At 39.1% G+C, this 22,452-nt stretch overlaps 1 protein-coding gene across 1 annotated transcript in view; it reads right to left on the reverse strand.

The window, feature by feature from the left end:
• Positions 1–21,776, reverse strand: part of CDH11 (cadherin 11) — an 82,949-nt gene extending 61,173 nt beyond the window's left edge. Inside the window, exon 1 of the mRNA XM_065640603.1 lies at positions 21,608–21,776. The gene's annotated coding sequence lies outside the window, so the exon portion shown is untranslated. The remainder of the gene's footprint in view (positions 1–21,607) is intronic.
• Positions 21,777–22,452: the final 676 nt, after the last annotated feature.

The raw sequence follows: 22,452 nt of genomic DNA on the forward strand, positions 1-22,452 counted from the left end.
CATATATTCCACCAGCAATCTTTTGGTTACATTTCCAAGCTAAGAAGTGATTATTTTGCTAATTTAATGTTCACGTGTATAGTTAACTCCTTCTGCAGGTTCTGAACTGGAGGCCACTGTTGGCCATGTTCAGTTATATTTAGGCTATGTTACATCCACGGATTTTCAGTCTCCTGCATAAGGCTTTTCTGTAAGAAAACTCTTCAGATATTTTAGATTACTTAGATTGGTAACTATTCCTGATTTGACAGTAGGACCTATTTCCCTAAAGGCTCTGGATTTCTAAAACCAAGTGCAAACACATTATAAGAGATGGGCACAGCCATCTGGGAAGGTGTAAAGAGACAAATTACCTGGATACACCCCGCAAAACAAGTCATTAAAAGAATCCACAATGGTAGAAGAACCCACATTTTTAACTAAGATCCCTGTAGGTTAGAAAATGTGACATTAACTCATGTACTCAATCGATCAGTCTTTTTTGTCGTTTTTTGCGGGACCTAAATCTCTTTTCACTGACACAATTTTCTGTCGGTGATATCAGTGTTTCTTTAATATTGTGACTTCAGCAATATTTTTTGAAAAACAGCAGAAACTTCAGAAACGTCTAAATCAGCAACGTCTCACTTTCTCTGGCACTGTGAAAACACGGGTCCAGCCTACATCAGTCCGAGATGTGTGGTTTCAGCCCCTCCTCACTGGCAACAGTGTAAGATAACCTGAGAACATAAGTATTTCAGCTGGCAAAGACAAGTAATTTCTGCTCTATGAGTTTTATTCATGAACTGATAAAGCGTGCCTTTGCCAACACATGCTGTGCTTAAAACAAGGATCGTTACTGACATAAGATATCCTGGCATAACTATATTAGCAAACACTTTCTACTGCAGAACAAGACCAAAAACATATCTTCTTCACTAGAAATTTTTTCTTTTTTAAATTTTGAACCACAAAAAACTTTAAACTTGGAGCAGGTTTTGAGAGAGTTCCTTTCCTTAAAAGGTATCATCATCTACTTTTGCAGTAAATTTTGTTTTCTGTTACTGTCCTGGCTTAAAACTAATTACAAATACTAATATGAAAAAAAGAAGTAATTTCAGACATCTTACCTGTAAAGGCCACCTCTATATTCCGTAGCTTCGTAAGTCTAATCTAATGGATTTTTCCTGTTCTCATCATGCTGAACAGAAACAGCTACAAAACAGAAGACTCTCCCGCTAACTATACATACACTTCCATGAATACATTTGACTTCCAATATATCCACATATTCTGTCCTATATAGAAACAAGAAGCAAAGAAACAAATTTGGAATCTAGTTTCAGTTGAGTCCAACTGACATGATGTGGGAACTAGCAATTCCTCTTAAGTTCAGTCCTCCATCTTATCAAAAGAAACATTTGCTTAAGAGTTTGAGAATTCTTACATGAGTCATTTGCTAAGAATACTAAGGGATGGAATTAATTTTCCTCTGAATTAAAAATTCTAGATTTTTTTTTTTTTAATTCCAGGAAAGAAGTATCTAAAATCACAGCAAGTGTGTTGCTTTATGATTTTTGCATATTTTAGCATCTGAGAAACTATTACGTCAAGGTAGTAAATGTCCTTTCTTTTCTGCGTAAAGAATTGCAGCTATCTGATATACGAGTGGAAATAGATACTTGGTAACATTATTCTAAAAGAAGATGGAGAAAACAACAGTTCAAGTACAAGGAAAAATAAAATTGAAACTCTATACAATAATAACTAGAGCAAATACTTGGAATAAATTATTAGCCTGTATTGATTTAATGCTCTTTCTTTTGAAAACCTTAACAGTTCATTGGGAACTATTATTCAGATTCAGAAACTATTATTCAGATTCAGAAACTAAAATTCAGATTTATCTGAATTTTATCTCATTCTTTGGTACCCTCATCACCTCCTTGAGGAACAGTTTACTCCAGAAATGAAATATTTACATTTCCTCCATTGTAAATCTGAGGGAATAAAAATAATTGTAACTGAATCAGTAGTATTGAACTTCTTGAAAAAAAGAATGGAAAAAGAGTAAATTAAATACAGGGAACATCTTCCGATCTGACATACTGTAAAGAATTTTCACAATATTTATTTTTCAATAGTAAGGACAAGGCTATGGATTTCAGCCGAGGTCAATTAATCAAATATATGCCCCCTTAGTTTTCTCTGATAATATAACAAATATGTGATATTTAATTTGAAAGAGCACAAGAGTTATTTTATACTGAAAAACACTGAAAATAGAGGTCATCTTCTCCGAGTTGAAAGATGTCAAATAAATCTGAAAAGGATAATTGTAACAAACAACTTACATTTCTCTATTTTCTGTCAGAATACTTTTAAGAAAAGTGTTGGTGTTCCCTTGCTCAAAGATCCCTATTCCAATAGTGTTTCTTCCAACTGACTGTAGAAGCAACAACTCACACCAGGATGTTATTGGGGGTAAGTTATTTAATGACTGCAGTTGAGAAGAACCAGACTGATTTAGTGGGTTCAGTCCAGGTTTAGGTAATTAAAACTTGTACAGCTGAATGAGTCGGAAGGACTGTAGCAGCTCTATCTTGATCATTCAACAGGAGAAACTCTTCTGACAACCATTTAGGCTCAGTGCCATGTAAATATTCTGGCATAAGTAATTCAATCCTCTTCACTCGGCTTCCTTGCAGCAATCTATGGCCTCTTCAAAAGACTTCTAACACTATTTGCTTCTGAGGATGATAAGATGCATATGATTTTGAAGTACATAATTATACTTGAAATAATTAGAGTCACAGTTAAAAAAAAATTAAAAGGGGGGATCCCTGTAGTAAGTGTGCCGCAAAATTTGAACTGAGTTTGGGAATCCAGTGTGTGTGGCTCTCTGAACACTTAGACCTGACCCATTAAAGTTCGGCAGTAAAAATCTCATTGAGTTCAAGGAGTTCAAGAATGTGGAAAGGGAATTTGTTGTATTAGGATATTTAAAAATGGGCAATTGAGACATACGTTAAAAGCAGCATCCAGGCACTGAAAAGATGAAAGACTCAGCAATATGGGGGTGAAAAGTCGAGAATAAGAATTCATTTTATCTCTGTCTTCTTTAAAGCAAGAAGAATAAAAGAAATTTTATTTGACAGAGTGCATACGGAGCAAAGAAGATCCATGTTCTCCCCAGCTCTGGCACTGCTTAATCTATCTTTTATTTCAGCTCTCATGATGAAGCCCATAAACGTAGGTTGCTGCAGAATAAAACTTAACATGAAACAGAAATTTTAAGTACAACACCTCCGTGATCTTTCCCTTTGCCTACATGTAAGCATATTAATCTATCCTCAAAAGTACTGCCACCTTCCACATAAATGTGTGCTAAGATACCTTTGATATCCGAGAACACATGAAGTTGCTTATCGTCCCCTGTCACAATGCCATAACCTGCCCCAAATTCACTGAAAGCACTTCAGGAAAGAGAAACCAAGAAACTGATGTCAGTAACACCCCTGTGTTAGTCATGTTTGGAGTCAAGGGTCTCTTTCCCCACGAACACTTAGAAATCATAGTTTCACAGATGAATTCTTCGGAAGTTTCTCGAAGGAGCACTGATGCATGTCCTGTACTCAGTGACATAAAGCAAAGCTGAGAGATAATTATCCTGTGAGCATGGAGCCAGCACCGTGTAAAAAAGGTGCCAAGAATTCCAACACTGTCATTAACTGCTGCTGGCTGCTTGTCATCTGAGAGGGGAGGACAGCCCATCAGCCTGTAGATGGGGAGACGAGAACATACCTGTACACAGCAGGATATTTATAAAATCCAATCATGCAGAGAAAAAAATACAGAAATTGCCTCACAAAGAGTTGTATCACTTATTTCAGTTACATGACATTTCATTTTTCCTCTAGAGCTGGCAATGTCATATTGCTGATCTTTCCCTGATTTAAAACTAAGTTTCCAAAAACCTATTAAATACTGAATTTTTGTGTAGTCCCTGAATTGAAACGGAATCAAGGATGGAAAGAACCACTAAATGAGTGGAACATTTTGTCTATTTGCAGTTGATCTATTTCCTTTGAAAGCTGTCAACATTAATATTTTTAACTTTTTTTAAGGCCCCCTGTAAATATTAGCACTTAAAATAACGGGTTTCTGGTCTCGCTTCTGTGTTAATACACAAATAAGCAAAGAAATTGCCTCTATGCGTATGGTGTTGTACTACTAAACAAAAAAGAAGAGGAGCACCAGATATGTTTAGTCTCTGGCTCCAGCCCGATCAGGAAGGCAAAGATGAAGTGTATAAGGTGTTTCAAGAAGATGAACCCAATTTGAAATCCCTCTGCTTTGAAATTGGGTCCATATTTTTGAAACATCCTGTACTTTAGAAAGGTGCATCCACTCAAAAGCACAATCATATGTGTACAGCATATAAGTTTCAATGCACGCTATAGTAAACTTAAGACATGATACAAGACCATGTCAGTATGACGTGCCGTAAGAAGAGAGCTTGAGAAATCAAAAGGTTTCAACACTGGTGTAGATCCTAGAAGAGGAAAACATTTGTTATGTAAAAGCCCTAGAAGATACTATATAAAAAAAAAAAAAAAAAATCATATTCTATGTTACAGAAGAAGAAAAGTACAAATTGAAAACCAGTCCTAGTGAGCCTGATCTGAGCCTAAGTCCTGCCCAAACCACAACACCTAAGAGAAAGGTGAACCATTCCTTGTTCTGGATGTCAAACTGTCCATCAGGAGGTTAGAATGGAAGTGCTGTTGGTGCTCTTGGTCTTGCGATTACTGGAATATTCAGCATTTCTCTAACTGGATTAGCTATAGCCTTTTCGAACCAAGCTAAGTTATTAAGTTGATAGCGAAACTGTATTTTGGTTTGCAGAAAAGAAGTGTTTCTGTTTATTTGCAGCATCATGGTACTTACAAAAAAATTCTTAATCTGCTATTTCAGCTGATTAATATACACTTCATTTTACTGGCTGGCCGAGTTCTGTAGCCATTTTAAGAGATAATTTGCTAAACTTCTAAAACATTTTAACTTTATCTGATTTCTCTTTCATCCCTCAACTTGAGCTAAAATCCACATTTTTTTTATTTATAAAGAGTGCCACAAACACAGATTTCAGCTGAAGTCTGATCTACATGACAGCTGCTGAAGCCACGGACAAGGGAAACTACATATCGAAGCAAACGAAGCGGGATAGAAATGATGGCACCTTCAGCAGTAGGTGCATTGCTGAACATCGCATCAGCAGAGCTGGTTAAGATATATTGCTCTGACTATTGTATTTTATTCTCATGGCAACAGCAGATTGAGTGTACTTCTGTTAGACTTCAGCAGGTCTTATTCTAGAAAGCTCACAGCAGTAGGACTAAGCCAACTCTGAGGTGCTACTGCATAAACTCAAAGCTTCCAAACCAAACTCAGTAGTTTAATTCATCTGTGTTAGATGTAAACATAGAGCTTCACTTGGTTCGATTAACCTCCAGGTGCAATTCCCCAGAGAGGGCACATCCTCAGGTGGTATGAACGGGCATTACAGCTAATTCTTCATATACCTTTCACTTTCTCTTCTTGATCTTTCAGGAACATCCATTCTCACCTACGCGGGCAGCAGGCTGGCTCCCCCCAGATGGCCAGGAGGAGCTCAAACAAAGACGAGCTTTGGTGACATTTCCAACTGGCATTTTTTCAGCTGATGCTTAATCAACAGCAAGATGTGCTGATGCTTGGAAACATCAGAGTCCAAAAATCAGGTGCAGCTCAAGCGAGATTTCGATTTGACAAAAATACTCTGCAAAGCTCACAAAATCAGTTTGGGGTTCATACAGCTCTCACGCACCGTGTATAGAAAGGAAGTCATTTAAAAACTGTGGGACTTTCCCTGGCCCCCTCCTCTACAGCTCATCCGATCGGAATGGCTGCGCTATAAGAATATGAATACTCAGCACATCCATTGTTTATCTCTGAGAATGTGACTGGGCAAACAGACAGCCCTGATTACATTACTTGCCCTTGTTACGTGCCTCTGTCTGAAAACCTTCCCCTCTTGATAGTTCCTTGCAGATTTTTAAACAACGTCCAGAGGATGTGGAAAACGGTAGGAAAATAGGTAAGGAAGAAAAAAGATGGAAAGCAGGCAAAATAGTCCTTGTCAGCGGAGCCTGAGAGCAGAATGAGATGGTGTTTTCAAGGACTGTGCAGCACATATGGTAACTTCTATGAAAAGCTGAAAAAAAGGTGGCCAGTGTTACAACTTCATCGTCATGTTAATAGGCCCTTTATTGGTGAGTTTAGTTGCAAAATGAGTCCCTCCTTTCCTTGGATTTTCTCGCTCTGTCAAAGATTACCTGGCTTCACATGTCTTTTGCACCTCTCTAAACCTACTGAGCATTACCTGATTCTCTATGTATTAATCTTACAACTTTAGTAAAGCGAACTTAGTTATAGTGTTCACTCTTATTTTTATGTATGCAGTTGTTGCATCTACATTAACATAACACTGTTCAGCAGCATTTTAAAACACAATGGATGTTAACAGTTACTATATAAGCCAAATTTTCATTCCCATTTTACACAGAGATTGAAATATTCACAAATGTCAGATTTGTGTCCACTCCTGTACTCGAAAATACAAGTCATCATGCATGTAATATACTCACACACCCTTTTCTTAGCAAGGACTAAAATACAATTCAAATACAATACACTATGATGATTTTAAACTCTTGACATCACATTAGGGCTTTATTTATGCATTAATAAAATTATTTGTATGAATGTTTTGGTAAAGAACGGAAGTATCTGTCCATATAACTTCTTGTAAAGAGCATGACTGTCAATATCTAAATATATTCTGCATTTCTGTTAAGAGGTTCTACAGAGATTTTCTTTGATAAAAGCTGGATGAATCTTGTACTACCTGAATTTCTGTACAGGCTAGAGCATGGAATATATATGTTTACACTGTTGCATAGTAAGATAGTATGTTATAATAAAAATAAATGTATATTCCAACATTTTAGTCAGAATATCCTTACTTGGGTAATAAAAGGGAGAGGAGAACTGTCTGCCACATGCCACATATAAAACTCAGTACTTCAAAGGTCGAAATGACAAATCTTACGCTATGGTAGCTCTGTGACACTCTGTAGAGGACCTATGTATCTAAACCAGTGGATGCATTACCTTCCTCATTTAGATAATATTTTTAGCTGCTACAAATGTTATAAAAATGCTGTACTTTGTTTACTAAAATATAATAATATTCTATTAAAACTATCTTATTAAGCACTTTTATTTTCATAAAGAAAAGGTTGGCCCTAGCAGGCAACAATCAATGATGGAGGTTTAAATTTACAGCATCTTAATTGCTTAACTGCTTTTTAGCCCCCTTAGTTCCGAAAATGTTCGTAGAATGGACTCTATACAGTAACTGCCACTAAACAAATGAAAGGTACCTTTCCATTCAATCTGGTAATGTTTACCTTCAGTATACAGCAATAGCACACACCGCAGTAGTTTTATTATACCAGCTTTCTCCTGAAAACAGGGAACACAGTCCAGTTTTCAGTGCTTTGCCTTAGCACTTCTCATCTTTCACTATGACATTTTATCCATTTATTTATTTTTATAAAGATACTTCTCGCTAATAAATCTTCTAAGGACCTCAAAATTCTTGTGTAATTGAATTAACAAGTTTATAGAAAATAAGTTATAGCCAAAATTACAAAGGTGGGGGTGGGGAAAGAAGGAATATTTCAGCAGGATGCAGCCTATTATGTAAATTTGTCACCACATGCCATACATAATGAATAAACCTTGTGCTCTTAACACTTTGATTATAGACTATACAGACAATGCAAATTAAAATTCCTGCTGCTCTATAAACGCAATGAGAGGAAATTATGTAAATTTTAACACATTAGATTGATTTGGTTGAAATGAAACCTGTTCCACTTGATGTTTTAGGGGAAGAGCCACAATTACAATGATTGAGAAAGTGCAGTGTTAATGAAGTGTGTTATTGCTAATCAATTCCTCCTCCTCTGGTAATGGCACAGGCATGTGCACTGCCACTGCGTCATTCACTGGCAAACAGAACCACTCACACCACCACATGGATTGTGTGGCAGAAATTAAGGCTTCCGTAAACTGATGTATATGGTCCTGTTTAACATCAGAAATTTCACAGTAGAACTATGACAGACATTCAGGAAGGGTGCATGTTCTTATATGTACATATATACACAAGCATACACAACGTGTGTGTGTGTATATATATATATACACACACACATACACATGCACACAGGTAAAACTTTTTGGCAACACTGCCTGGCTGACTAGAATACTGCTGTCTTGAATGCTGCTGTAGATTTGGTGTGATACCAATCAAGTAACTTCACTTTCAGTGAAATAATCACATTTCTACTGGCTGATGTCTTGGAAAATATGGAATGAGATTATCATGTGGTAATAATTTGAGATGAAATGAAAAGCAAGGTCTTTCAAACTTAAAAGAAAGTTTTCTGTCCAGATTGAAGGAACTGAAAAATCGGACTCTATGGTTTCAAGTTTCATACAACCAATGTATTCTTCCAATAACAGTTACCCAGGAATTATGGTAGAAATTGGGAATGTCATCACGACTAAGTATAGTTGACTCCATTCTGTAACCTCGTTGTAAGGAACTGCAGCACACACAGCTCACAGAGCTGTTTTACTGTTAGCTGATACGTGAGGTAGATTACACCTTCTTTACACGAAGCAGAGGAAAACGTCTCTCCAAGCATCACGTCACCATTTTAAACACAAGACTTTGTAGAGTTCCTCACCAGCATAACAGTGAATTGCAGAATACCGCATTGCTACCTTTATTATTTACTATATTAGATGAGATAATTATTTAGATTATTTATCATAATTTTGCATTTAATAGTCCTTTTGTTCTATAAAAATTTCCATGGCATTTTTAAAGAAACAATTTCATTTGCAAAAGGATCTGCAGTATTAGAAATTTGTAGCATTTATTATTTCACAGGTAAGTACGAGAAGATGGGATGAGCCACCCCACTTTATTGTCTTACTATTTCTATAACTTTTATATTATTCTTGGAAACATTTGTCACCACATGTAGTGACTGCATTTGTTTCCTGTTTCTACTAACTTGCCTACCACTGATTTATTTCTGTTCCTGCTAAGATGTAAGGAGCACTCTGCACAGAGACATCTCCCTGTCTTCAATAGCAGTTTGACACACAGGATTGTTGCAGGTCGTGAATATAACACACAGGAAATTAGGACAACACAGGCAATGAGAGTGCTTTTATGCAGAAATGGCATAGCAGATAAACATACAACACACACACTAAGGCTGGAACTTACCATAAGAAATTTCAGTATATTATGTTTGGAAAAAAGATGGGTTGGGCTCCAGCTGTGAAAAGAAATCTGGCAGACCAAAAAATAAAACTGAGGTGGGGTAGAATGCAAAAGAATTAATCTTTCCTAGAAATAAAGTGGCATTTATTTTTGCAGCCTGAGAATCCATTCTTGCATCAGCATGAACATCTCTGCTATGTTTAGAGTTTTAAAAATGCCATCTCATTTTTGCTTCATTAATCCAGAACTAATGTGATTGCTACCAATGGTGAGAAGCACAGAGAGCACTTGGGACTGAGCACTGTCCCTTCAGACCACGAGCTTCTGTCACCACCCAAAATTTCTTCTGACTTTTGGCTGGGGCTGCTGGAGGAATCGGCTATGAACTCTCTCCTCGGCATTACAGCACACAGTCTACATTACACTGTGCTAATTAGCATCTCAAAGCATGACGTGGTGAAAGAGCCACTTAGAGCTTGGCAGACAGAGATTCACAAAACAGAACATGAAAAATCACAGAAAATTGAGACACAGGAAAACCAGTGTCAACTAAGTGAGAAGTAGAAGCTAAGCATTTCAGTTCAGTTATATAAAATAAATACAAGGAATCACACTGGTAAATATCTCACCATACAGGAATCGGCTTAATTTCCAGCTCGCAAAGATTCTAGAAAACTGAATCTCTCCACACTTGCTTTTGCTTGAATTCTTTGACTTCAGACTGCTTTGTTTATAGGAAAAAGCTCTCTTTGATGTTGGAATATTAGGAGCAGTGAAACAATAAATTTCCCATTTTCTAATATCCAGACATCCTGAGCTTGTTCAAGGACCCCTTGATTCATCAAGGCAAATAATTAAATTACCTGAGCTTTGATCAAGGAATTGCTGCAGTCCCTTTTTGATGTAGAATGTGGCTGTTTGAAGCTCCGGATAGATAACTAGTCCATATGTTTTTTAACCCTTTTGCCACTAATAGCAGATTTCATGCAATGTTCTGGCATTTCCAAGCAAGCACCACAATGTAATTTGGGGATGCTGCTCCAAGAGGAGTATAGTATGTGCAATAGGATCTTTATACCACAGACTTGATGGGATGTTTATCAAAAGGCTGAAACTCTCCGTACTAAATGAGCTCAAATTATTTTTCAGTCAAATTAACTTGCCTTAATACTATGCTTTGGAAGCTGCTCCTTAGATGGCATGTCAGTGAGACACAAAAATACTTCTGAGAAGTAAGGGGTTTGCCTTTCCAAAACAAGAGTTTTCATCATGTTCCATACCTTTCAACTATTTCCCTTGAAAGAAATGTGAGTGAGCACACTCTCATTTAGTCAGGTGAAAGAATGCTTTTAAAATAGTAAAAACAAATAGATAGATGTAAGCCTTTCATTCTTCCCTCTCCTCAAATATAAGCACCTGGATGAAGTCGTCTTTGCCATTAATGAGTCCAAGTCCTAGCCATGCTGCCTGCAAAATGGAACAGAAACTACAAGTCAATATAGATGCCGTCCTCTCAGCTGATTTGTAATTTTAATATGATTCTTGTAAGAATTCTTCTCCATAAATACAGAGTTACGCTCCTCTTCATTCATTCTAGGATTCTTTTGGGACATGAGGAGGTTACTAAAATGGCACAATTAGAAGGCATAATTAATGTATAGGGATCTCTTACTCAGGTCCCTCTACAGCTTCAACAGCATAGCCATATGTATATATATACCACTAATTTTAGCAACAGTTCCATGGATTATGGAAATGACCTCACCAGACTACTGAGAAGTGGGAAAAATAGTTTTGCAACAGGACTTTTTCTGGTATCAGATGGTAGAAAGGCATGTGTCCTTTAAGGCACAGCTGTGGAAAAGATTCATGTAATTCAGACTGACATCTCAATTCATAACGATACAGGCTTAAGAAAGCATAAAGAATAAGTCTGGCTTACTGTAGATAACAGACAAATAATTTGAGGGCATGAGGATGTAGATAGAGATCCACGTATTTATGTTTAAAACACTTGACGTGTTATTAAAAAGTTGGTATGTTTCTAATTTGTTGAAAAATAAAACTTGGAGCCTGTTATAAAGCCCAAGGGGGAAACGCGTAAAAACAATTGTTAAGAATGAGAAAGGAAGTTAAAGCATATACAATTCTGTTTTTCTGTTAAGTCACAGGAATTGCATATATAACTAACACGTGAAACAGGAAATCATCATATCTGAGTGACTCAAAATAGTCCTTGCAGCGTTATGAAAAAATATGAAAGGAGGAGCTGTTGATCTCAAATTTAAGAAGCAATTAGCATTCATTAACTCAAAGTAATAAACTGCCCAAGGCTTTTATGGGTTAAGTATAGTCTACTTTTAAGCACATGGAAACAGTTAAAACACAAGCTTTTCTGCAGTTTATTTTGAATGATTCCATTTCTAGTAAAAATGGATTTAATTTCCAGATGGGGTATACCTCTAGGCAAAAACATTCTTCTCTCCTCCAGTTGGCAAAATGATTTAATACCAACGGAACAGCCTTCTGTACACATTATTAATTTCATTTGCATTATTTTTTTTTCTTAATAAAGTATCAATAACCGTCTGTAAATTTTTTGCAAAAAATAAGTAAAATTCCCATTTTTCGTAGCTCTCACATTATGTACAGCTTTCAAGAAATAGCTCGCTAGACTTTGCTTTTTGAAGGAAAATATCATAAAGGCTCAGTTCTTCTACAGACTGTATATGGTGGCAGTCAGAGACAGGACTGAACTGCTATGACAACAGAATACAGATTTGCACCCAGTTAATCAGTCATCTGGTACATGTAGACAATCTGGTTTGAGTTTGCTGCAGAGGATGGCCTACGGAATCTCAGGAAGGCCGTAATTACATCTAGCACACTTTCTGACCTCTAGCTCATAATAAAAAAGCCAAGGTCATGACAACAAGCAACTGTCAAATCTCGGTAAGTATCAGAGCTGGCACTTTCTCTATAGACTTGATTATTCCAGCCAAACTCATTTCTTGTTCAATTTGATTGGATAATTAAACAAATATTAGTGCAATTTCTTACATATGATAGTGTATTGACAGCATTCCTAATGCTAGTAGGGCTAAATACCTGCTTAGCCCTGAAATGTACACCTCCATAGAAATTCTGTTTAAATACGCGAGTTAATGTAATTGCCAAAATGACTTTAATTTTCCATATCAAGCATATTGTTCAGTAATACTACTGTCAATTGAATAACCCCATGGACTCCAATAGTTTCTCTTGTTTTATATCAGGTTGAACAGACAGAATTTTAACAAGTAAAGTGTAAATATCAGATAAATAGTTTAAACTTGACCGCTCTAGAAGTCATTAAAAAAAGTCTGCTAACAGCAACAAAATTGAGAGCATATATTAAATAAAGTAGACAGTTCCCTGGTCTTCTAAATGTACAAATACATACTGAAGGTCACAATAAGGTAGCATTCAATGTCAACTCAATGCCATTTAAAAAAAATTAGATGTTTGTAATTTGACTTCTGATTTTCTTCATATGTTTCAGCTGCTCCTTTCAAACACAGGCCAGTAGCCACTTATTAATTTGTGATGCTACAGAATCACAGCACATCACTGCAGCATGGAGTAAACCTTTGTGTTACCTTTTTCAACGGTGCTCATCATGTCCTAGTTATATATGACATCTGTATATTGTATATAAACAGTCTATAGTGAGGCAGTAAGGCTGGTTTCCATTTCCTTTCTTGTAAGATTGCTTGACTATTCTCAGATCACACCAATGTCACCTTATTTGAATTTGAACTTTTCTTTGTTATGAAGTAAATATATAGGAAGCCATTGAACATACTGAGAATTAGTTTTTATTATCTAACTGCCCCAGTATTTTGACATATATCTAGCCAAATACAAAGAAAGTAGGACTTCTCCTTATGGATCAAAAAAATTAAGAAATGTATGCAGAAGGCAGCTGGGCATTAGCAACCACAAGATTGTAGTGAGGGGTAGAAAAGTCTACTATACCTGATGAAATGGAGGTTATGGAAGGGCACAGCAAAGTTTGCATTGAAAACTGAGAAACTTTGAAGGTGAAAAGTACAATAACTATAAGATTTTGTGCTGTAGAAGGGAGCAGAAGCTAATAAACTAAGGCACAAGAAATATCTTCTAAACATAAGCAGGTTCAATGAACTCAAGATGATGATGCAGGAACCTGAGAAACCAAGAACTATGCCTAGGAGGACAGGTTCTATCTTACCAAGGTCACACAGACAGTAACCTTAAATATTGTACATGTCTTATTTCAACCTAGATCATGCAGACATCCCAATTAGCTCTGAAATCTCCAAATCAACTTTGTGCACATCAGTGGACTGTGAATGGCAGTCCAGGACTGGGAATCATTGAGGAAGGGATCATCTTAAACTGGCTTCACTACAAGGGTATAGCCAAAGACCACACCACAGAAAACCACACACTAGAAATCTCTAAGAGGATTGTTACATTTAGTATTTGAAACATGACTTCATATTCATAGTTTATGAATATAACTTTTTCATCTAAATCTTGCAAAATTCACAATTCTAAGGACAGAAAGAACTATAATGACCATCCTAAGTCTGACCTACAGTCACTTGTATTTCTACCTGATCAGCCCTTTTGTATGTAAATGATAAATTGTTTGTATGTAAATGCCAATGCCTATTATGTTTTCTTCTTGCTTTAGAAATAGAAATGCTATGTAAATTGCTACTGTGCTAAAAAGAATTGAAATGCATACTAATCAGCCATATTCTCTGAGCTATACCAGCTATAACTGGAATGGTAACAAATAAAAAGGCAACAATCAGTGGTGGACAAAGTTTTCTATTTAAATCAGAGCCTCAAGTTACATTATTATTCAACTGCTTTTCAAAATTTTGGAACCTCTTATGTCTGGAGAAATTGGGTTGGAAACTGTGAATGAACAATAACTTTCACAAATGCGAAATATTGAAGATCTTCAGTGGAATTCCAATTGCAAGAAAAAAATGCTGAAAGAGAGTGGGAAGATGTTACCTTTAAAAATATCTGTTCACTGTGTGCATTGGATAAATGTTTGATTCTTCGGTTACATCAGTTTGGTAATCTCTGTGGTTAAATAATTATGGTAACATGAAATATGAAACAGGAGGTTTTGATCACTGTGCTGTATATATTGAATTAACCAGGCGGCATTCAACTGGTTTAATATGGGTCATTCCTCAGAAAAAACTTACAATCATTTCTGCCCTGACCAGAAAGTTCCCTGTAATGAAGAAATGCACTAAAATCTTTCCTTGAACAGTGACCTAAAATGAACCCAGTGATACTTCGAAATACCTAACTACATCAATATGTGATCAAGTCTGCTGAAAGGGAGGACTGCCCATCGGAAACACTGCTCTGAAAAGGACAAGGTTTAATCCTAAAATTTCAAGTGTGTTTGCTAGTGTTCATGAGACCAGTTTTTAATTTTGTAAATGCTATTCGAAGTCCTGTATTTACTTCAGGATTTCTCTCAGGTAACATTAAGTTATTATTTTAAAAAATTAGGTACAATTTTTTAATTACAATTTTCTCAAACAATTTAAAGCTTGCATTTTTCTACCTGTTGCTTCACTTGAAATTTTCCAGTAATACACAAAAAATAATTTTTCCTATATAAATGAAAATAGACGTAGATATGCATAAAGCATACATAAGATATAGACAGGTACATAATGTTAAATGACTCTTAAAAGGTCTTACAATCCTCGTCTGGGGGTTGGTACAGTTACAGGTCTTCTGCTGTGGTAATGAAAATACATTTATTTTTGGTCCGAATGCCAGCCAACTTCACACAAACTCTATTTCTTTTGTTTGCCTTACATGTCTACATACATTAAAAAAAAAATAGTTGATAAAAGATGAAAGGACTAACATAGTTATTCATTCAGCAGTCAAGATCTTTGAGATAATTATTTTAAATCAAGAAGGGACAGACCATTTAAATTTATGACTTAATGCCGACACGCACATGTATTAATAAAACAGTTAGCGTTAATGGAAATAGGGTTTAGTCTCCTGATTAAAATAGAGCTATCATTTCTGGTTTATACTGAACTAATGACTTATCCCTGGCAGAATGATATGTATGCATGTATTTAACTATTTAACTTAACCACTGAGACCAATTAATATGTTTCTGAAGTTTTATTTTATTTTAAAAGATATATCAGCAGCCTGCTGGGATAAAAAAATTATGTTGAACCAGAGTTTCTATGACACCAGTTTAACCTTAAATGTAATACTTTCACATGGAGTATCTGATGATCGCAATGAAGAGTACTGAAATGCAGTGCAGAAGAAGCAGCTCTTCAATGGCATTGACATCAAGTTAAGGAACTTTTTAGCTTACCAAGCTCGCATCAACTACAAGCTCACGTGAGAAGAAGCGGTGGCGGCAAGAGGGTCCACCATAAATTTAATCTCTATCCCACTTGCTAGTGTGAGGATAGGAGCAAGAAACAAAGCTGTGCACAGCCATCTAGGCCAGGCTGGTTTCAACCTATGGGGCAGCACGGACACATGCTGGCAGAGCAAGAAAACCCGCACTTGTTGCCCTGTACAAAGGTAAGGGAGGTAAATGCTTGGTGCTGTGAAGCTCACAAACATGGGAATTCTGTGAATTGTGTTTTAAAGTGTTATTTAATATAATTCCTTCTGCTCATTGCCTCGGTCTTTGCCTGTATGGGCCTGTGTCTCCACAGCATCACGGGGAGTTCATTGGAACAGTGTCAGATCATGGCAACACAATTAAATGAAAGCTTATGCGTAATTACTATGGAGATAGGTACTTTGTACAGCTTACATTCACGTATCAAAGTTCTGATCAATTTTGTTTACTTTGTAACACTTCATGATCCACAATTGCCTTTTATGTTAGTTTATCTATAATGTCGCTACAGTCTATCTGTTGATGAACTATTAAATCATCATTATAATAATGAATTAGATCTGGAAAACTATTGCTGCGTTGTTCACCAATCACTCTGGAAAATCCCGGCTCCTCTTTTACATTCAGTTACTTGGTCCTTTTCTTTTAATCCATTTACATTGATTTCTGCTACTCCAACTCTGCCTGCCATTGCATTACAATTAAGAATTCTGATGAACTCTTGCTGATTCAGAAGGGTAAGGGCTGTTACTCATTGCCAAACTTTAAAGAAAAACACCCACAAAAACCCCTTAGAATTTGCTTAAGCCAGCACTTTAAAATTGAAGAGCTAAATTATGGCTCATGGAGCCAGCGGAGCTCAGTGAGACTGGGATGCCTGAAAGCCACCACACCACCCAAGCAGTTATAGAAGGCGGCCTTATGTCTTTGTCAGGCAAAATTAACCATAATGTCACCTTCCCCACAGGCACTGCTCAGCAGCAGGGCTGGCTGCTCCAGATATTGGTCTCTGAATTCCTGCTGCCTTGCAAGGCACTGCTAATGCCCCAGCCATGCGTAATGTTCTCTGGAGGGCCCTGAACATGACCGGCAGCTCTAACTTTTCCACCCACCTTGGGCAGGTCTAACAGCTTAAGGGATGTTTGTGCCTTGGAGCATAGAGGATGGGCAGTTAACGGGTCTCAGACTGCTCTTTGCAACACAGCGCTCCTCAGCAAAGCGGTGCTCCGTTTCCAGCGCAGTAGTTACTAACTCTCTAACCAAGAGTTGTTACTCTAAGATAGTTCTTAATTAATATCCTAAATCAGGCAATTGACAGAAAACTGTACAACTATTATCACACTGCATTACTCATGTTTAGCATAAAAGTTGTAGACAACAATTTCTATTAGACTCCTTAGCTTCTCTAGCTGTGTATCTGCCCAAGTGACTATAATACAATATTATAAATTTCTGCACTCTGTTCTTTATAGTGTATATTTCTTATACACAGAAATTTGGCTGGTCTATGAGTCAAATCAAAGACTTGTGCAGCCCAGTATCCTGCCTTTAGCAACAGCCCACAGTGGATGTCTAGGGAAGAACATCAGAAGAGGGCAGGTGGAAACGAGACTCCTCCCAAGCCTGCAACCATTTAAAATCCCTACTGTTATGTACATCCTTTTTGGTCAGCATTTGCAATAGTGGGTTGTAACAATTTCTTTTATATTCCAAGGTGCTACAGGATATACAGAAATGATTTGGACCACCTTACTTTTCTCTGTTGTAAGCTCCACTGACCTAGACGTGTATGGGTAAAATTGGACCAATCTGGACTACTATGTCTTTTTTTTTCCCATCAAGGATGCCTTTATAAGATCTCTCAAGCATGACAATATTTTTGAAACAATTTTGTTGTTGTTTTGCTCTATCATTTTTTCTGCCTTTAAACATTTCCCTTTGCATAGCAGGAAACGACAGTGTCTTTGAAAAAGGAAGAAAGAGATGGGAAACCCCTTAAGAACCACTGCTGCTGAGAGGACCAAGCTGTTGGTTTCACACCTGGAGCCCAGCTGTGGCCACTCCTCAGACACGCCGAACTCGCACCGTTCCAGAACTTCGCAGCGAGTAACAGGGCGCCGAAGGGAACGCGATCCACTGACTAGAAAGATGCGAATCCTGACCAACCGCCTGGGCACCAGCCCGAACCGCGGCGAGATGGAACCCGCCCCCCGGGAGGGCCGGCGGGAACAAAACCCCTTTTCACAGCCCGGCCGGCACCGGCGGGGCCGCGAAGAGCAGCAGCGCCCTCTGGCGCCCGCCGCGCCCCCCCCGCAGCCCCGCGCTGCGCCCCCGCGCTACCGCCGCGCTACCGCCGCGCCCCCGCGGCCGCTCCGCCGGGCGGGGACCTGTTGAGCGAGGCGGAGCGACAGCGGGGCCCGGCGCCGGGAGAGCGGCTTCCACACACCCCGGCTCCTGCAGTGACATCTCTCCTCTGGGAGTACCGTGTGCAAATTCGCTGCCCTTTGGTAATATTTGAAATTTTAAAGTCCTTACTTACACAAGAAAAGAAAATGAATGGCTTTAATAATTCGGCATACGCGGGCTGGCACTTAAATGAATCAATAATTTCACAGTCTAAGAGTATCCTAGTCTTCAGCGTCAAAACCCAAGCACAGGACTACATTTTCTCTTAAAATGCAATAAAATAGTTTTAGAATATATAACTACAGTGTTCCTTAACTGATAAGAGATAAACTAAAATATATCTATATGACGTAAAATGACAATACTTAAGTATAAAACAAGCCCTTTTCATTCATATGGACAAAGTGCCGGATCCAAACTACATTTAAATATTTAAATCAATGCCCATTGTTCCATTTATTTCCTAAGCTTTGGGTTGGCCCCAACAAAGGGACAATGAAAACTGAAGTGCCACTCAAAAAAAACTAAACAAAAACAAAACCCCACCAACATATAGCATAGTAAAGTATACACAGAATTTTTAGCTTAAACTGCTAGTATAAAAACTCAGACACAAAAAGTCTAGAAAGTATGTTGCTAAACTGTTTCAAATTAATTGATTCCAGATGAGACCTCTGTTTCTCTTACACTGAAGATATTTCGTTAAACATCCGGCTCACAAAATGGATTCAAAATTCTAGGAGGTTCACCAAAAAGAGGAGACACTAGTTTTAAGTTTGAAATTACTTTAAATTTCTATGACATCTGAGCTAGAAATAACTTCTATTGTGGAAATCTCAGCAATAAAACATTTGTTTCTCGAGTTACGCTTTGTTTAGTTACAGCGTTTGCAGAAAACTAAAATGTTAGTCTCAGTCTACTGGAGCTCTGAACTTCACATATGTTTCTTACACTAAATTAAATTAAATATGTCAAACGTTGCCAGAATAGTATATTAATTGAAGCTGAAATCACATTATATATTTTAAAGCATTTTATCAGATAAATCACAGAAATCATTCTAATCTTTGTAGTTTCCCCATATTGTTATGTAAAAGAGAAATTAATTTAGCTGTTCTGTCTCTCAATCAACCATTTCCATACATATTTCCTTCTGAAATTGCTGATGATAAATTGCAATGACTTATCTCTTGACATACTCTGTTGTAGCAGTATTTCTGGTAATGAAGCAATCTAGTTCCTAGTGATTTTTTGGACAGACAACACTCAAAATTTTAGCAAAGTTACAGCTGATGTAGCATCATCTGTCCATGCTCATTCTCTATGTTCTATTGCAAGGCTGAGGTGGCAGGAAGAGGTGGGGGGGAAATAAAAATCCTACTCTAGGGCCTAAGAACAAGAGCCTGCTGAAGAAAGATGTCTTTTAGGTAATTTTCCTAAAGAATTTCCAACTCTTTTACTGAAGATCTTGTTCTTAGTTCTGTAACTTTATTTTTGTTCTTCTCTTGCAAGAGGAAAGAGAACTGCTTCAGAAGTACTGTCAAAAACTTCTGTTTTCTAGAGTTTAGTAGACTAAGAAATATGCTGGAAGAATGTTTTGTGTGTTAAGGTACAAAGCTCAAACCAGACCTTCTGCTCTCAGTGCCCATCTCCCAGCAACATGAATTGCACCACTCTGCTACAAAAATGCTGTTCATAAGCAAACATCTGCAATTCCACTTCCATATACTTCCATGTATCTCCCCATATAAAATCATCTAAAGGACTGAGTACAAGCATTGATTTGTATTCCAAATCTCAGTGGACAGACCTGACTCAGGCAGATGTCAGATTAATTATAGCAGAACTTCTACACTGAAAGCAGGTTTATTTATTGGTATCCATTAGCCAGGGTAGAAAAAAGAGAAGAAAGTATTTACCTGGAGAATCACACAGACTTTGGAAACTGAAGCACGCGTAAGAGCAAGGGAGGGGGAAGAGAGAGGGACATTCAGTAACGTCCGTGTGCGTGCTTCCCTGCTTCTGCATCTGTTAGTGCTTTTTTCATTCAACAGTTTCACTATTAAATAACTAAAAATACTTAATTTCTTAGTAGAGAGATGCAGAGTCTGGGAAATTCTTATTGTATCACCATCACAAATCAACAGGAAGAAAGTCACAGGGAGTTACTAGTCATTGGGATGTGAAAAAGAAATGAGCATTCTCCTTATAAAGGGCCAATTTCTGAATTAGTGACCTCATTTGCTAAAGAGGTTCCTTTGTCACAGATATCTTGGTAGGTAAATACTGTGTTAACACAGCCACACTGTCCTTTGTAGCAACGGTATAAAGAAGATTTCCGAGCATATACTGATTCTCTCCTCACCAAATGAATATTTAAAAGAATAGACAATAAAGGGGGGCTTCTGTAGAAGGTAAAGGCATTTGTATCGTGATGTCAGACTGCTATATGTGATCCCAGAGGACTGCACAGGAAGCACTTTTATTCTAAAAGTTAATGGTATTTATGGGGACTCGCAGCCTGATCTATTTTACCTTTCTTGGGGATGTGCTTATGCTTTTATCACCCAAGAGTCTAATGCTTTTTGGACTAGCCCGTATTAGAGACAGATACCATTTTGGTCCCTTGTGAATAGTAATGCACTTGAAAGCCAGCAAGCAAAATAAATTGCAAAATACATATAAATCAAAGTTGTGGGATTTTTTTTTTTCAAATTCCGGATAGATTATCCTTCATTTTCTGCACTCATAATTTCTGCATATCCATTTCATGCCTAGGAGCTACAGTGCAAGTAAAAAATTTTCAGTTCGGGGTTTTTCAATATCTGCTTATCCGAAGGAACATTTTAAAACGGACAAATGCTCGTCCTCCCCCCGCCCCCAGGCAAGAACCGAGGAAAAAAATATGTGTATACCGTTTGCCACACTGTTTCCTTTCTCCCTTCGGAGAGACCATCTCGCTCCTTTGGGGAGCTCGCCGGCCGCCTCCGCGGGCAGCTGCGGCAGATCCGCGCACCGCGCCCGGCCCCGCTCGCCAGCAGCCGCTCCCGGCGCCCGCCCCGCGGCACACCTGCCTGTCCCTGCCCCTGCCCCTGCCCCTGCCCCAGCCCCGCTGCTGCTGTCAAGTTTCTGGAGCACAGGCACGCATCCTCCCGCTCCGTCCTCTTGCTCGGCGCTGCGGGAGACGAGCGTTCCCCGCCAGCCCGCTCCTTCCCTTTCCCCTTGGCCAAGCCGCCTCCTCGCCCGGCAGCAGCGCGCCCGCCGCCCGCTCACCCGACACAACTCCGGCGCCGGCGTGCCCGCTGCTCCCCGCGGCTCTGCGGGGCTCCCCGGGGCACCCGCCTGCGGCCGCCGCTTACCTGCGGGTCCGGCGGGGCTGGCTGCTTCCCTTGGCCACCTCCGAAGGAGGGAGAGGAGGCAAGTCCCATTCACAACTAGACAGTGAGCAGACACGGCAGCATCTTCAGTCTATTACACTCCACTGGCAGCGGCTGCTGAATGAGGCTCCGAGCTAGTGGCAGGAATTAGAAAGAGGGAGGGAGGGGAAAGGGGAGAGGGAGGGAGAGGGAGCAAGGGGGAGTGAAGCAAGATTAGACGAAGGGAAAAGCTGGAGGCTGTTGCTTCTTCTCTATTTTCTTCTCCCTTCCCCCCACCCGAAGAGGAAAGGAGACCCCAGAGCCTGCCCTCCTGCAGACCCCGCGTCCTGAGTGCCCTCTGATGCCTGCGGGGGAGAAGTTGGGGGTGGAAAGGCAAACTGAGGGGGTGAGGAGCCCAGGGCAGTCTCTCCCTCTGCCCAGCCAGTCGCCGGGTTGGGTAGGGTACGCTATCCCCGACCCCACGGGTCGGTTCTGCACCCCCTCAGCCACACAGGCATCCACACGCACGGCTGCGAGGGGAGCAGGGACACCCCTCCTGCTGTGGGGAGGGATGCCCTGTCCCTTCCCTGTCGCCACTCCTCTGCAGGCAGCCCAGGACCACCCCACGGCAGCAGCGGCGCCGCGGGTGGGCTGAAACCCACGCCAGAGCCCCGGGCACGGCAAACCGTGGCCACTGCCGCTGCTTGGAAGGCTACCCCCCACCTCATAGCACAGACAGAGAAATCGGCTGAGCTGGACAAACAGCAGGAACATTTTATACTGAATCCAGTCATGTTTCTCATCATGATCAGACATTTGTCCGGGGGAAAGAAAAAAAAAAAAAAAAA

Source organism: Caloenas nicobarica, chromosome 9 (genome assembly GCF_036013445.1).
Source record: "Caloenas nicobarica isolate bCalNic1 chromosome 9, bCalNic1.hap1, whole genome shotgun sequence".
Lineage (NCBI taxonomy): Eukaryota > Metazoa > Chordata > Aves > Columbiformes > Columbidae > Caloenas > Caloenas nicobarica.